Below are 13,848 nucleotides of genomic sequence, written 5' to 3'. Positions count from 1 at the left end.
GATATCCCTGCAGTGAATTGAAGGCAGGCTCGTCTTGCATCTCCCAAGATGAAGGGATGTCTGAATCCCCTGTGGAGACCACAGAGAAAGACCTAATTGTCCGCCTCATCGCGACCGGAGGCCTCACATCCTTTGAAAAGTCGAGAGGTCTGCGGAGATCAATGCTTCCAAAGGAGACGATGCCTGACTCCTCTTGAAAATGGATAGGAGTCCCAGGATCCCTGTGGCACGTGGAAAGGGACCCTGGGTCTCCCGCCTCACGTGGAGACGCGTCCCAATTGCCATGCCAAGACTCCAGGAGAATCCCGAGGTGTCCCTCGCACCTAGGCAGGTGTCCTGACGTCGCTGAACAAACACGTGTCTGGAAGGGCCCTCCCCGTCGTAACTCGAGAATATACCCCAGGTTCCGGCCGCAACTCGAGAAAAACCATGAGACTTCCCCCTCGCCGCGAGATGAGGCCCGATTCCCCTGCACTGCGTGCAGAGCAATTCCGTGTTCCACATCAAACCTGAAAGGAGCCTTGATTTCCTTGATGGCACTCCATACAAAACCCAAGATGACTGTCTTAAGTCTAGAGGGTCCCTGAGGTCAATGTAGCAACACGAAAGGGCTCCGTGGACCCCAAATCAACTCGAGATGAGAGCTTAGTCCCTGGCTTTGACTCAAGAGGAATACCAACTTTCCACAAGCACCTCGAGAAGAGGCTTCTCTCAGCTACAAGTATGTGAGAGTTACCCTGAGTTTGTGGCCTCAAGTGGAATGGACACCGAGATGCTCTGACTCGAAGTAAGGCCGTATATCCCTGCAGTGAATTGAATGCAGGCTCGTCTTGCACCTTCCAAGACGAAGGGATGTCTGAATCCCCTGTGGAGACCACAGAGAAAGACCTATTTCTCCAGCTCATTGCGACAGGAGGCCTCACATCCTTTGAAAACTCAAGAGGTCCGCGGAGATCAATGCTTCCAAAGGAGAAGATGCTTGACTCCTCTTGAAAATGTATACTAGTCACAGGATCCCGGTGGTACATGGAAAGGGACACTGGGTATCCAGCGTCACGGAGAGACGCGTCCCAATTGCCATTCCAAAACGCGAGGAGAATCCCGAGGTGTCGCTCGCACGTAGGCAGGAGTCCTGACGTCGCTGAAGAAACACGTGTCCAGAAGGGCCCTCCCGTCGTAACTCGAGAATATACCCCAGGTTCCGGCCGCAACTCGAGAAAAACCATGAGACTTCCACCTCGCCGCGAGATGAGACACGATTCCCCTGCACTGTGTGCAGAGCAATTCCGTGTTCCACATCAAACAAGAAAGGAGCCTTAATTTCCTTGATGGCACTCCAGAGAAAACCCAAAATCACTGTCTCAAGTCTAGAGGGATCCTGAGTTCACTGTAGCAACACGAAAGGGCTCCATGGACCCCAAATCAATTCGAGATGAGAGCTTAGTCCCTGGCTTCGACTCAAGAGGAATACCAACTTTCCACAAGCACCTCGAGAGGAGGCTTCTCTCAGCTACAGCTATGTGAGTGAGACCCTGAGTTTGTGGCCTCAAGTGGAATGGACACCGAGATGCTCTGACTCGAAGTAAGGCCGGATATCCCTGCAGTGAATGGAATGCAGGCTCGTCTTGCATCTCCCAAGACGAAGGGATGTCTGAATCCCCTGTGGAGACCACAGATAAAGACCTAGATCTCAGCTTCATCGCGACAGGAGGCCTCACATCCTTTGAAAACTCGAGAGGCCCGCGGAGATCAATGCTTCCAAAGTAGACGATGCCTGACTCCTCTTGAAAATGGATAGGAATCCGAGGATCCCTATGGCACGGGGAAAGAGACACTGGGTCTCCCGCTTCACGTGGAGACGCCTCCCAATTGCCATGCCAAGACTCGAGGAGAATCCCGAGGTGTCCCTCGCATCTAGGCAGGAGTCCTGACGTCGCTGAACAAACATGTGTCCGGAAGGGCCCTCCCCGTCGTAAGTCGAGAATATACCCTAGGTTCCGGCCGCAACTCGAGAAAAACCATGAGACTTCCCCCTCGCCGCGAGATGAGGCCCGATTCCCCTGCACTGCATGTAGAGCAATTCCGTGTTCCACATCAAACGTGAAAGGAGCCTTGATTTCCTTGATGGCACTCCAGAGAAAACCCAAGATCACTGTCTCAAGTCTAGAGGGATCCTCAGGTCACTGGAGCAACACGAAAGGGCTCCGTGGACCCCAAATCAACTCAAGATGAGAGCTTAGTACCTGGCTTCGAATCAAGAGGAACACCAACTTTCCACAAGCACCTCAAGAGGAGGCTTCTCTCAGCCACAGGTATGTGAGAAGGACCCTGAGTTTATGGCCTCAAGTGGAATGGACACCGAGATGCTCTGACTCGAAGTAAGGCCAGATATCCCTGCAGTGAATTGAATGCAGGCTCGTCTTGCATCTCCCAAGAAGAAAGGATGTCTGAATCCCCTGTGGAGAACACAGAGAAAGACCTAGTTCTCCGCCTCATCGCGACCGGAGCCCTCACATCCTTTGAAAATTCGAGAGGTCCGCGGAGATCAATGCTTCCAAAGGAGACGATGCCTGACTCCTCTTGAAAATGGATAGGAGTCCCAGCATACTTGTGGCACGTGGAAAGGGACCCTGGGTCTCCCTCCTCACATGGAGACGCGTCCAAATTGCCATGCCAAGACTCGAGGAGAATCCCGAGGTGTCCCTCGCACCTAGGCAGGAGTCCTGACGTCGCTGAACAAACACGTGTCTGGACGGGCCCTCCCCGTCGTAACTCGAGAATATACCCCAGGTTCCGGCGCAACTCGAGAAAAACCATGAGACTTCCCCCTCGCCGCTGGATGAAGCCTGATTCCCCTGCACTGCGTGCAGAACAATTCCGTGTTCCCCATCAAACGTGAAAGGAGCCTTGATTTCCTTGATGGCACTCCAGACAAAACCCAAGATCACTGTCTCAAGTCTAGAGGGATCCTGAGGTCACTGGAGCAACACGAAAGGGCTCCGTGGACCCCAAATCAACTCGAGATGAGAGCTTAGTCCCTGGCTTCGACTCAAGAGGACAACCAACTTTCCACAAGCACCTCAAGGGGAGGTTTCTCTCAGCTACAGGTATGTGAGAGGGACCCTGAGTTTGTGTCCTCAAGTGGAATGGACACCGAGATGCTCTGACTCGAAGTAAGGCCGGATATCCCTGCAGTGAATTGAATGCAGGCTCGTCTTGCATCTCCCAAGACGAAGGGATGTCTGAATCCCCTGTGGAGACGACAGAGAAAGACCGAGTTCTCCGCCTCTTCGCGAACGGAGGCCTCCCATCCTTTGAAAACTCGAAAGGTCCGCGGAGATCAATGCTTCCAAAGGAGACGATACCTGACTCCTCTTGAAAATGGATAGGAGTCCCAGAATCCCTGTGGCACGAGGAAAGGGACCCTGGGTCTCCCGCCTCACTTGGAGACGCGTCCCAATTGCCATGCCAAGACTCGAGGAGAATCCCGAGGTGTCCCTCGCACCTAGGCAGGAGTCCTGACGTCGCTGAACAAACACGTGTCTGGAAGGGCCCTCCCCGTCGTAACTCGAGAATATACCCCAGGTTCCGTCCGCAACTCGAGAAAAACAAGGAGACTTCCCCCTCGCCGCGAGATGAGGCCCGATTCCCCTGCACTGCATGCAGAGTAATTCCGTATTCCACATCAAAATTGAAAGGAGCCTTGATTTCCTTGATGGCACTCCAGAGAAAACCCAAGTTCACTGTCCCTAGACTAGAGGGATCCTGAGATCACTGTAGTAACACGAAAGGGCTCCATGGACCCCAAATCAACTCGAGATGAGAGCTTAGTCCCTGGCTTCGACTCAAGAGGAATACCAACTTTCCACAAGCACCTCAAGAGGAGGCTTCTCTCAGCTACAGGTATGTGAGAGGGACCCTGAGTTTGTGGCCTCAAGTGGAATGGACACCGAGATGCTCTGACTCGAAGTAAGGCCGGATATCCCTGCAGTGAATTGAATGCAGGCTCGTCTTGCATCTCCCAAGACGAAGGGATGTCTGAATCCCCTGTGGACATGACAGAGAAAGAGCTAGTCCTCCGCCTCATCGCGACGGGAGGCCTCACATCTTTTGAAAACTGGAGAGGTCCGCGGAGATCAATGCTTCCACAGGAGACGATGCCTGACTCCTCTTGAAAATGGATAGGAGTCCCAGGATTCCTGTGGCACGTGGAAAGGGACCCTGTGTCTCCCGCCGCACGTGGACACGCGTCCCAAATGCTATGCCAAGACTCGAGGAGAATCCCGAAGTGTCCCTCGCACCTAGGCAGGAGTACTGACGTCGCTGAACAAACAAGTGCATGGAAGGGACCTCCCCGTCGTAACTTGAGAATATACCCCAGGTTCCGGCCGCAACTCGAGAAAAACAATGAGACTTCCCCCTCGCTGCGAGATGAGGCCCGATTCCCGTGCACTGTGTGCAGAGCAATTCCGTGTTGCACATCAAATGGGAAAGGAGCCTTGATTTCCTTGATGGCACTCCAGAGAAAACGCAAGATGACTGTCTCAAGTCTAGAGGGATCCTGCGGTCAATGGAGCAACACCAAAGGGCTCCGTGGACCCCAAATCAACTTGAGAAGAGAGCTTAGTCCCTGGCTTCGACTCAAGCGGAATACCTAGTTTCCACAAGCACCTCAAGAGGAGGTTTCTCTCAGCTACATGTATGTGAGAGGGACCCTGAGTTTTTGGCCTCAAGTGGAATGGACACCGAGATGCTCTGACTTAAGTAAGGCCGGATATCCCTGCAGTGAATTGAATGCAGGCTCGTCTTGCATCTCCCAAGTCAAAGGGATGTCTGAATCCCCTGTGGAGACCAAAAGAAAGACCTAGTTCTCCGCCTCATCGCGAGCGGAGGCCTCACATCCTTTGAAAACTCGAGAGGTCCGCGGAGATAAATGCTTTCAAAGGAGACGATGCCTGTCTCCTCTTGAAAATGGAAAGGACTCCCAGGATCACTGTGGCACGTGGAAAGGGACCCTGGGTCTCCCGCCTCACGTGGAGACGCCTCCCAATTGCCATGCCAAGACTCGAGGAGAATCCCGAGGTTTCCCTCCCACCTAGGCAGGAGTCCTGACGTCACAGAACAAACAAGTGCATGGAAGGGCCCTCCCCGTCGTAACTTGAGAATATACCCCAGGTTCCGGCCGCAACTCGAGAAAAACCATGAGACTTCCCCCTCGCCTCGAGTTGAGGCCCGATTCCCCTGCACTGCGTGCAGAGTAATTCCGTGTTCCACATCAAATGGGAAAGGAGCCTTGATTTCCTTGATGGCACGCCAGAGAAAACCCAAGATCACTGTCTCAAGTCTCGAGGGATCCTGAGGTCACTGGAGCAACACGAAAGGGCTCCGCGGACCCCAAATCAACTCGAGATGAGAGCTTAGATCCTGGTTTCGAGTCAAGAGGAATACTAACTTCCCACAATCACCTCAAGAGGAGGCTTCTCTGTTAAAGGTATGTGAGAGGGACCCTGAGTTTGTGGCCTCAATTGGAATGGACACCGAGATGCACTGACTCGAAGTAAGGTCGCATATCCCTGCAGTGAATTGAATGCAGGCTCGTCTTGCATCTCCCAAGACGAAGGGATGTCTGAATCCCCTGTGGAGACCACAGAGAAAGACCTAGTCCTCCGCCTCATCGCGACCAGAGGCCTCACATCCTTTGAAACTCGAGAGGTCCGCGGAGATCAATGCTTCCAAAGAGACGATGCCTGACTCCTCTTGAAAATGGATAGGAGTCCCAGGATCCCTGTGGCACGTGGAAAGGGACCCTGGGTCTCCCGCCTCATGTGGAGACGCGGTTCAATTGCCATGTCAAGACTTTAGGAGAATCCAAAGGTGTCCCTCGCACCTATCACGTGTCTGGAAGGGCCCTCCCCGTCGTAACTCGAGAATATACCCCAGGTTCCGGCCGCAACTCGAGAAAAACCATGAGACTTCCCCCTCGCCGCGAGATGAGGCCCGATTCCCCTGAGCTGCGTGCAGAGCAATTCCATGTTCCACATCAAACGTGAAATGAGCCTTGATTTCCTTGATGGCACTTCAGAGAAAACCCAAGATCACTCTCTCAAGTCTAGAGGGATCCTGAGGTCACTGGAGCAACAAGAAAGGGCTCCGTGGACCGAAAATCAACTTGAGATGAGAGCTTAGTACCTGGATTCGACTCTAGAGGAATACCAACTTTCCAAAAGCACCTCAAGAGGTGGGTTCTCTCAACCACAGGTATGTGAGAAGGACCCTGAGTTTGTGGCCTCAAGTGGAATGGACACCGAGATGCTCTGACTCGAAGTAAGGCCATTTATCCCTGCAGTGAATTGAATGCAGGCTCGTCTTGCATCTCCCAAGACGAAGGGATGTCTGAATCCCCTGTGGAGACCACAGAGAAAGACCTAGTTCCCCGCCTCATCGCGACCGGAGGCCTCACATCCTTTGAAAACTCAAGAGGTCCGCGGAGATCAATGCTTCCAAAGGAGACGATGCCTGACTCCTCTTGAAAATGGATAGGAGTCCCAGGATCCCTGTGGCACGTGGTAAGGTAACCTGGGTCTCCCGCCTCACGTGGAGACGCGTCCCAATTGCCATGCAAAGACTCGAGGAGAATCCCGAGGTGTCCCTCGCACCTAGGCAGGAGTCCTGACGTCGCTGAACAAACATGTGTCTGTAAGGGCCCTCCCCTTCTAAACTCGAGAATATACCCAAGGTTCCGGCCGCAACTCGATAAAAACCATGAGATTTCCCCCTCGCTGCGAGTTGAGGCCCGATTCCCCTGCACTGCATGCAGAGCAATTTCGTGTTCCACATCAAACGTGAAAGGAGCCTTGATTTCCTTGATGGCACTCCAGAGAAAACCCAAGATCACTGTCTCAAGTCTAGAGGGATTCTGAGGTCACTGGAGCAACACGAAAGGGCTCCGTGGACCCCAAATCAACTCGAGATGAGAGCTTAGTCCCTGGCTTCGTCTCAAGTGGAATACCAACTTTCCACAAGCACTTCAAGAGGAGGCTTCTCTCAGCTAATGGTATGTGAGAGGGACCCTGAGTTTGTTACCTCAAGTGCAATGGACACTGAGATGCTCTGACTCGAAGTAAGGCCAGATATCCCTGCAGTGAATTGAATGCAGGCTCGTCTTGCATCTCCCAAGATGAAGGGATGTCTGAATCCCCTGTGGAGACCACAGAGAAAGACCTAGTCCTCCGCCTCATCGCGACCGGAGGCCTCACATCCTTTGAAAACTCGAGAGGTCTGCAGAGATCAATGCTTCCAAAGGAGACGATGCCTGACTCCTCTTGAAAATGGATAGGAGTCCCAGGATCAATGTGGCACGTGGAAAGGGACCCTGGGTCTCCCGCCTCACGTGGAGACGCGTCCCAATTGCCATGCCAAGACTCGAGAAAAATCCCGAGGTGTCCCTCGCACCTAGGCAGGAGTCCTGACGTCGCTGAACAAACACGTGTCTGGAAGGGCCCTCCCCGTCGTAACTCGAGAATATACCCCAGGTTCCTGCCGTAACTTAAGAAAAACCATGAGAATTCCCCCTCGCCGCGAGATGAGGCCCGATTCCCCTGTCCTGCGTGCAGAGCCATTCCGTATTCCACATCAAAATGGAAAGGAGCCTTGATTTCCTTGATGGCACTCCAGAGAAAACCCAAGATCACTGTCTCAAGTCTAGAGGGATCCTGAGGTCACTGGAGCAACAAGAAAGGGCTCCGTGGACCCCAAATCAACTCGAGATGAGAGCTTAGTCCCTGGCTTCGACTCAAGAGGAATACCAACTTTCCACAAGCACCTCAAGAGGAGGCTTCTCTCAGCTACAGGTATGTGAGAGGTACCCTGAGTTTGTGGCCTCAAGTGCAATGGACACCGAGATGCTCTGACTCGAAGTAAGGCCGGATATCCCTGCAGTGAATTGAATGCAGGCTCGTCTTGCATCTCCCAAGACGAAGGGATGTCTGAATCCCCTGTGGAGACCACAGAGAAAGATCTAGTCCTCCGCCTCATCGCGAGCGGAGGCCTCACATCCTTTGAAAACTCGAGAGGTCTGCAGAGATCAATGCTTCCAAAGGAGACGATGCCTGACTCCTCTTGAAAATGGATAGGTGTCCCAGGATCAATGTGGCACGTGGAAAGGGACACTGGGTCTCCCGCCTCACGTGGAGACGCGTCCCAACTGCCATGCCAAGACTCGAGGAGAATCCCGAGGTGTCCCTCGCACCTAGGCAGGAGTCCTGATGTCGCTGAACAAACACGTGTCTGGAAGGGCCCTCCCCGTTGTAATTCGAGAATATACCCCAGGTTCCGGCCGCAACTCGAGAAAAACCATGAGACTTCCCCCTCGCCGCGAGATGAGGCCCGATTCCCCTGCACTGCGTGCAGAGCAATTCCGTGTTCCACATCAAACCTGAATGGAGCCTTGATTTCCTTGATGGCACTCCAGAGAAAACCCAAGATCACTGTCTCAAGTCTAGAGGGATCCTGAGGTCACTGGAGCAACAGGAAAGGGCTCCGTGGACCCCAAATCAACTGGAGATGAGAGATTAGTCCCTGGCTTCAACTCAAGAGGAATACGAACTTTCCACAAGCCCCTCAAGAGGAGGCTTCTCTCAGCTACAGGTATGTGAGAGGGACCCTGAGTTTGTGGCATCCAGTGGAATGGACACCGAGATGCTGTGACTCGAAGTAAGGCCGGATATCCCTGCAGTGAATTGAATGCAGGCTCGTTTTGCATCTCCCAAGACGAAGGGATGACTGAAACCCCTGTGGAGACCACAGAGAAAGACCTAGTCCTCCGCCTCATCTCGACCGGAAGCCTCACATGCTTTGAAAACTCGAGAGGTCTGCAGAGATCAATGCTTCCAAAGGAGACGATGCCTGACTCTTCTTGAAAATGGATAGTAGTCCCAGGATCACTGTGGCACGTGGAAGGGGACACTCGGTCTCCCGCCTCACGTGGAGACACCTCCCATTTGCCATGGCAAGCTTCAGGGAGAATACCGAGGTGTCCATCGAACCTAGGCATGGTTTCTGACGTCGCGTAACAAACACGTGTCTGGAAAGGAACCCCCCCGTCGTAACTCGAGAATATACCCCAGGTTCCGGCCACAACTCGAGAAAAACCATGAGACTTCCCCCTCGCCGTGAGATGAGGCCCGATTCCCCTGCACTGCGTGCAGAGCAATTCCGCGTTCCACATCAAACGTGAAAGGAGCCTTGATTTCCTTGATGGCACTCCAGAGAAAAGCCAAGATCACTGTCTCAAGTCTAGAGGGATCCTGAGGTCACTGGAGCAACACGAAAGGGCTGCGTGGACCCCAAATCAACTCGAGATGAGAGCTTAGTCCCTGGCTTCCACTAAGAGGAATACCAAGTTTCCACAAGCAACTCAAGAGGAGGCTTCTCTCAGCTACAGGTATGTGAGAGGGACCCTGAGTTTGTGGCCTCAAGTGGAATGGACCCGAGATGCTCTGACTCGAAGTAAGGCCGGATATCCCTGCAGTGAATTGAACGCAGGCTCGTTTTGTATCTCCCAAGACGAAGGGATGTCTGAATCCCCTGTGGAGACCGCAGAGAAAGACCTAGTTCTCTGCCTCATCGCGACGGGAGGCCTCACATCCTTGGAAATCTCGAGAGTTCCACGGTGATCAATGCTTCCAAAGGAGACGATGCCTGACTCCTCCTGAAAATGGATAGGAATCCCAGGATCCCTGTGGCACGTGGAAAGGGATACTGGGAGTCCCGCCTTACGTGGAGATGCGTCCAAATTGCCATGCCTTGATTCGAGGAGAATCCCGAGGTGTCCCTCGCACCTAGGCAGGAGTCCTGACGTCGCTGAACAAACACGTGTCTGGAAGGGCCCTCCCCGTCGTAACTCGAGAATATACCCCAGGTTCCGGCCGCAACTCGAGAAAAACCATGAGACTTCCCCCTCGCCGCGAGATGAGGCCCGATTCCACTGCACTGCGTGCAGAGCAATTCCGTGTTCCACATCAAACGAGAAAGGTGCCTTGATTTCCTTGATGGCACTCCAGAGAAAACCCAAGATCACTGTCTCAAGTCTAGAGGGATCCTGAGGTCACTGGAGCAACACGAAAGGGCTCCGTGGACCCCAAATCAACTCGAGATGAGAGCTTAGTCCCTGGCTTCGACTCAAGAGGAATACCAACTTTCCACAAGCACCTCAAGAGGAGGCTTCTCTCAGCTACAGGTATGTGAGAGGGACCCTGAGAATGTGGCCTCAAGTGGAATGGACACCAAGATGCTCTGACTCGAAGTAAGGCTGGATATCCCTGCAGTGAATTGAATGCAGGCTCGTCTTGCATCTCCCAAGAAGAAGGGATGCTTGAATCCCCGGTGGAGACGACAGAGAAAGACCTAGTCGTCCGCCTCATCGCGACCGGAGGCCTGACATCCTTTGAAAACTCGAGAGGTCCGCGGAGATCAATGCTTCCAAAGCAGACGATGCCTGACTCCTCTTGAAAATGGATAGGAGTCCCAGGATCCCTGTGGCACGTGGAAAGGGACCCTGGGTCTCCCGCCTCACGTGGAGACGCGTCCCAATTGCCATGCCAAGACTCGAGGAGAATCCCGAGGTGTCCCTCGCACCTAGGCAGGAGTCCTGACGTCGCTGAACAAACACGTGTCTGGAAGGGCCCTCCCCGTCGTAACTCGAGAATATACCCCAGGTTCCGGCCGCAACTCGAGAAAAACCATGAGACTTCCCCCTCGCCGCGAGATGAGGCCCAACACTCCTGCACTGCGTGCAGAGCAATTCCGTGTTCCACATCAAACATGATAGGAGCCTTGATTTCCTTGATGGCACTCCAGAGAAAACCCAAGATCACTGTCTCAAGTCTAGAGGGATCCTGAGGACACTGGAGCAACATGAAAGGGCTCCGTGGACCCCAAATCAACTCGAGATGAGAGCTTAGTCCCTGGCTTCGACTCAAGAGGAATACCAACTTTCCACAAGCACCTCAAGAGGAGGCTTCTCACAGCTACAGTATGTGAGAGGGACCCTGAGTTTGTGGCCTCAAGTGGAATGGACACCGAGATGCTCTGACTCGAAGTAAGGCCGGATATCCCTGCAGTGAATTGAATGCAGGCTCGTCTTGCATCTCCCAAGACGAAGGGATGTCTGAATCCCCTGTGGAGACCACAGAGAAAGACCTAGTCCTCCGCCTCATCGCGACCGGAGGCCTGACATCCTTTGAAAACTCGAGAGGTCCGCGGAGATCAATGCTTCCAAAGGAGACGATGCCTGACTCTTCTTGAAAATGGATAGGAGTCCCAGGATCCCTGTGGCACGTGGAAAGGGACACTGGGTCTCCCGCCTCACGTGGAGATGCGTCCCAATTGCCATGCCAAGACTCGAGGAGAATCCCGAGGTGTCCCTCGCACCTAGGCAGGAGTCCTGTCGTCGCTGAACAAACACGTGTCTGGAAGGGCCCTCCCCGTCGTAACTCGAGAATATACCCCAGGTTCCGGCCGCAACTCGAGAAAAGCCATGAGACTTCCCCCTCGCCGAGAGATGAGGCCCGATTCCCCTGCACTGCGTGCAGAGCAATTCCGTGTTCCACATCAAACGTGAAAGGAGCCTTGATTTCCTTGATGGAACCCCAGAGAAAACCCAAAATCACTGTCTCAAGTCTAGAGGGATCCTGAGGTCACTGGAGCAACACGAAAGGTCTCCGTGGACCCCAAATCAACTCGAGATGAGAGCTTAGTCCCTGGCTTCGACTCAAGCGGAATACCAACTTTTCACAAGCACCTCAAGAGGAGCCTTCTGTCAGCTACAGGTATGTGAGAGGGACCCTGAGTTTGTGGCCTCAAGTGCAATGGACACCGAGATGCTCTGACTCAAAGTAAGTCCGGATATCCCTGCAGTGAATTGAATGCAGGCTCGTCTTGCATCTCCCAAGACGAAGGGATGTCTGAATCTCCTGTGGAGACCACAGAGAAAGACCTAGTCCTCCGCCTCATCGCGACCGGAGGCCTCACATCCTTTGAAAACTCGAGAGGTCCGCGGAGATCAATGCTTCCAAAAGAGACGATGCCTGACTCCTCTTGAAAATGGATAGGAGTTCCAGGATCCCTGTGGCACGTGGAAAGGGACACTGGGTCTCCCGCCTCACGTGGAGACGCGTCCCAATTGCCATGCCAAGACTCGAGGAGAATCCCGAGGTGTCCCTCGCAACTAGGCAGGAGTCCTGACGTCGCTGAACAAACACGTGTCTCGAAGGGCCCTCCCCGTTGTAACTCGAGAATATACCCCAGGTTCCGGCCGCAACTCGAGAAAAACCATGAGACTTCCCCCTCGCCGCGAGATGAGGCCCGATTCCCCTGCACTGCGTGCAGAGCAATTCCGCGTTCCACATCAAACGTGAAATCAGCCTTGATATCCTTAATGGCACTCCAGAGAAAACCCAAGATCACTGTCTCAAGTCTAGAGGGATCCTGAGGTCACAGGAGCAACACAAAAGGGCTCCGTGGACCCCAAATCAACTCGAGATGAGAGCTTAGTCCCTGGCTTCAACTCAAGAGGAATACCAACTTTCCACAAGCACCTCAAGAGGAGGCTTCTCTCAGCTATAGGTATATGAGAGGGACCCTGAGTTTGTGGCCTCAAGTGGAATGGACACCGAGATGCTCTGACTCGAAGTAAGGCCGGATATCCCTGCAGTGAATTGAATGCAGGCTCGTCTTGCATCTCCCAAGACGAAGGGATGTCTTAATCCCCTGTGGAGACCACAGAGAAAGTCCTCGTTCTCCGCCTCAACGCGACCGGAGGCCTCACATCCTTTGAAAACTCGAGAGGTCCGCGGAGATCAATGCTTCCAAAGGAGACGATGCCTGACTCCTCTTGAAAATAGATAGGAGTCCCAGGATCCCTGTGGCACGTGGGAAGGGGCCCTGGGTCTCCCGCCTCACGTGGAGACGCGTCCCAATTGCCATGCCAAGACTCGAGGAGAATCCCGAGGTGTCCCTCGCACCTAGGCAGGAGTCCTGACGTCGCTGAACAAACACGTGTCTGGAAGGGCCCTCCCCATCGTAACTCGAGAATATACCCAAGGTTCCGGCCGCAACTAGAGAAAAACCATGAGATTTCCCCCTCGCCGCGAGTGGAGGCCCGATTCCCCTGCACTGCATGCAGAGCAATTCCGTGTTCCACATCAAACGTGAAAGGAGCCTTGATTTCCTTGATGGCACTCCAGAGAAAACCCAAGATCACTGTCTCAAGTCTAGAGGGATCCTGAGGTCACTGGAGCAACACGAAAGGGCTCCGTGGACCCCAAATCAACTCGAGATGAGAGCTTAGTCCCTGGCTTCGACTCAAGAGGAATACCAACTTTCCACAAGCACCTCAAGAGGAGGCTTCTCTCAGCTACAGGAAAGTGAGAGGGACCCTGAGGTTGTGGCCTCAAGTGCAATGGACACCGAGATGCTCTGACTCGAAGTAAGGCCTGATATCCCTGCAGTGAATTGAATGCAGGCTCGTCTTGCATCTCCCAAGACGAAGGGATGTCTGAATCCCCTGTGTAGACCACAGAGAAAGACCTAGTTCTCTACCTCATCGCGACCGGAGGCCTCACATCCTTTGAAAACTCGAGAGGTTAGCGGAGATCAATGCTTCCAAAGGAGACCATGTCTGACTCCTCTTCAAAATGGATAGGAGTCCCAGCATCCCTGTGGCACGTCGAAAGGGACCTTGGGTCTCCCGCCTCACGTGGAGACGAGTCCCAATTGCCATGCCAAGAATCGAGGAGAATCCCGAGGTGTTCCTCGCACCTAGGCAGGAGTCCTGACGTCGCTGAACAA

The sequence above is a fragment of the Dama dama genome, chromosome 9 (genome assembly GCF_033118175.1).
Source record: "Dama dama isolate Ldn47 chromosome 9, ASM3311817v1, whole genome shotgun sequence".
Taxonomy (NCBI): Eukaryota; Metazoa; Chordata; class Mammalia; order Artiodactyla; family Cervidae; genus Dama; species Dama dama.
The sequence above is the reverse complement of the archived record's forward strand: the minus strand, read 5'-3'. Positions refer to the sequence as shown.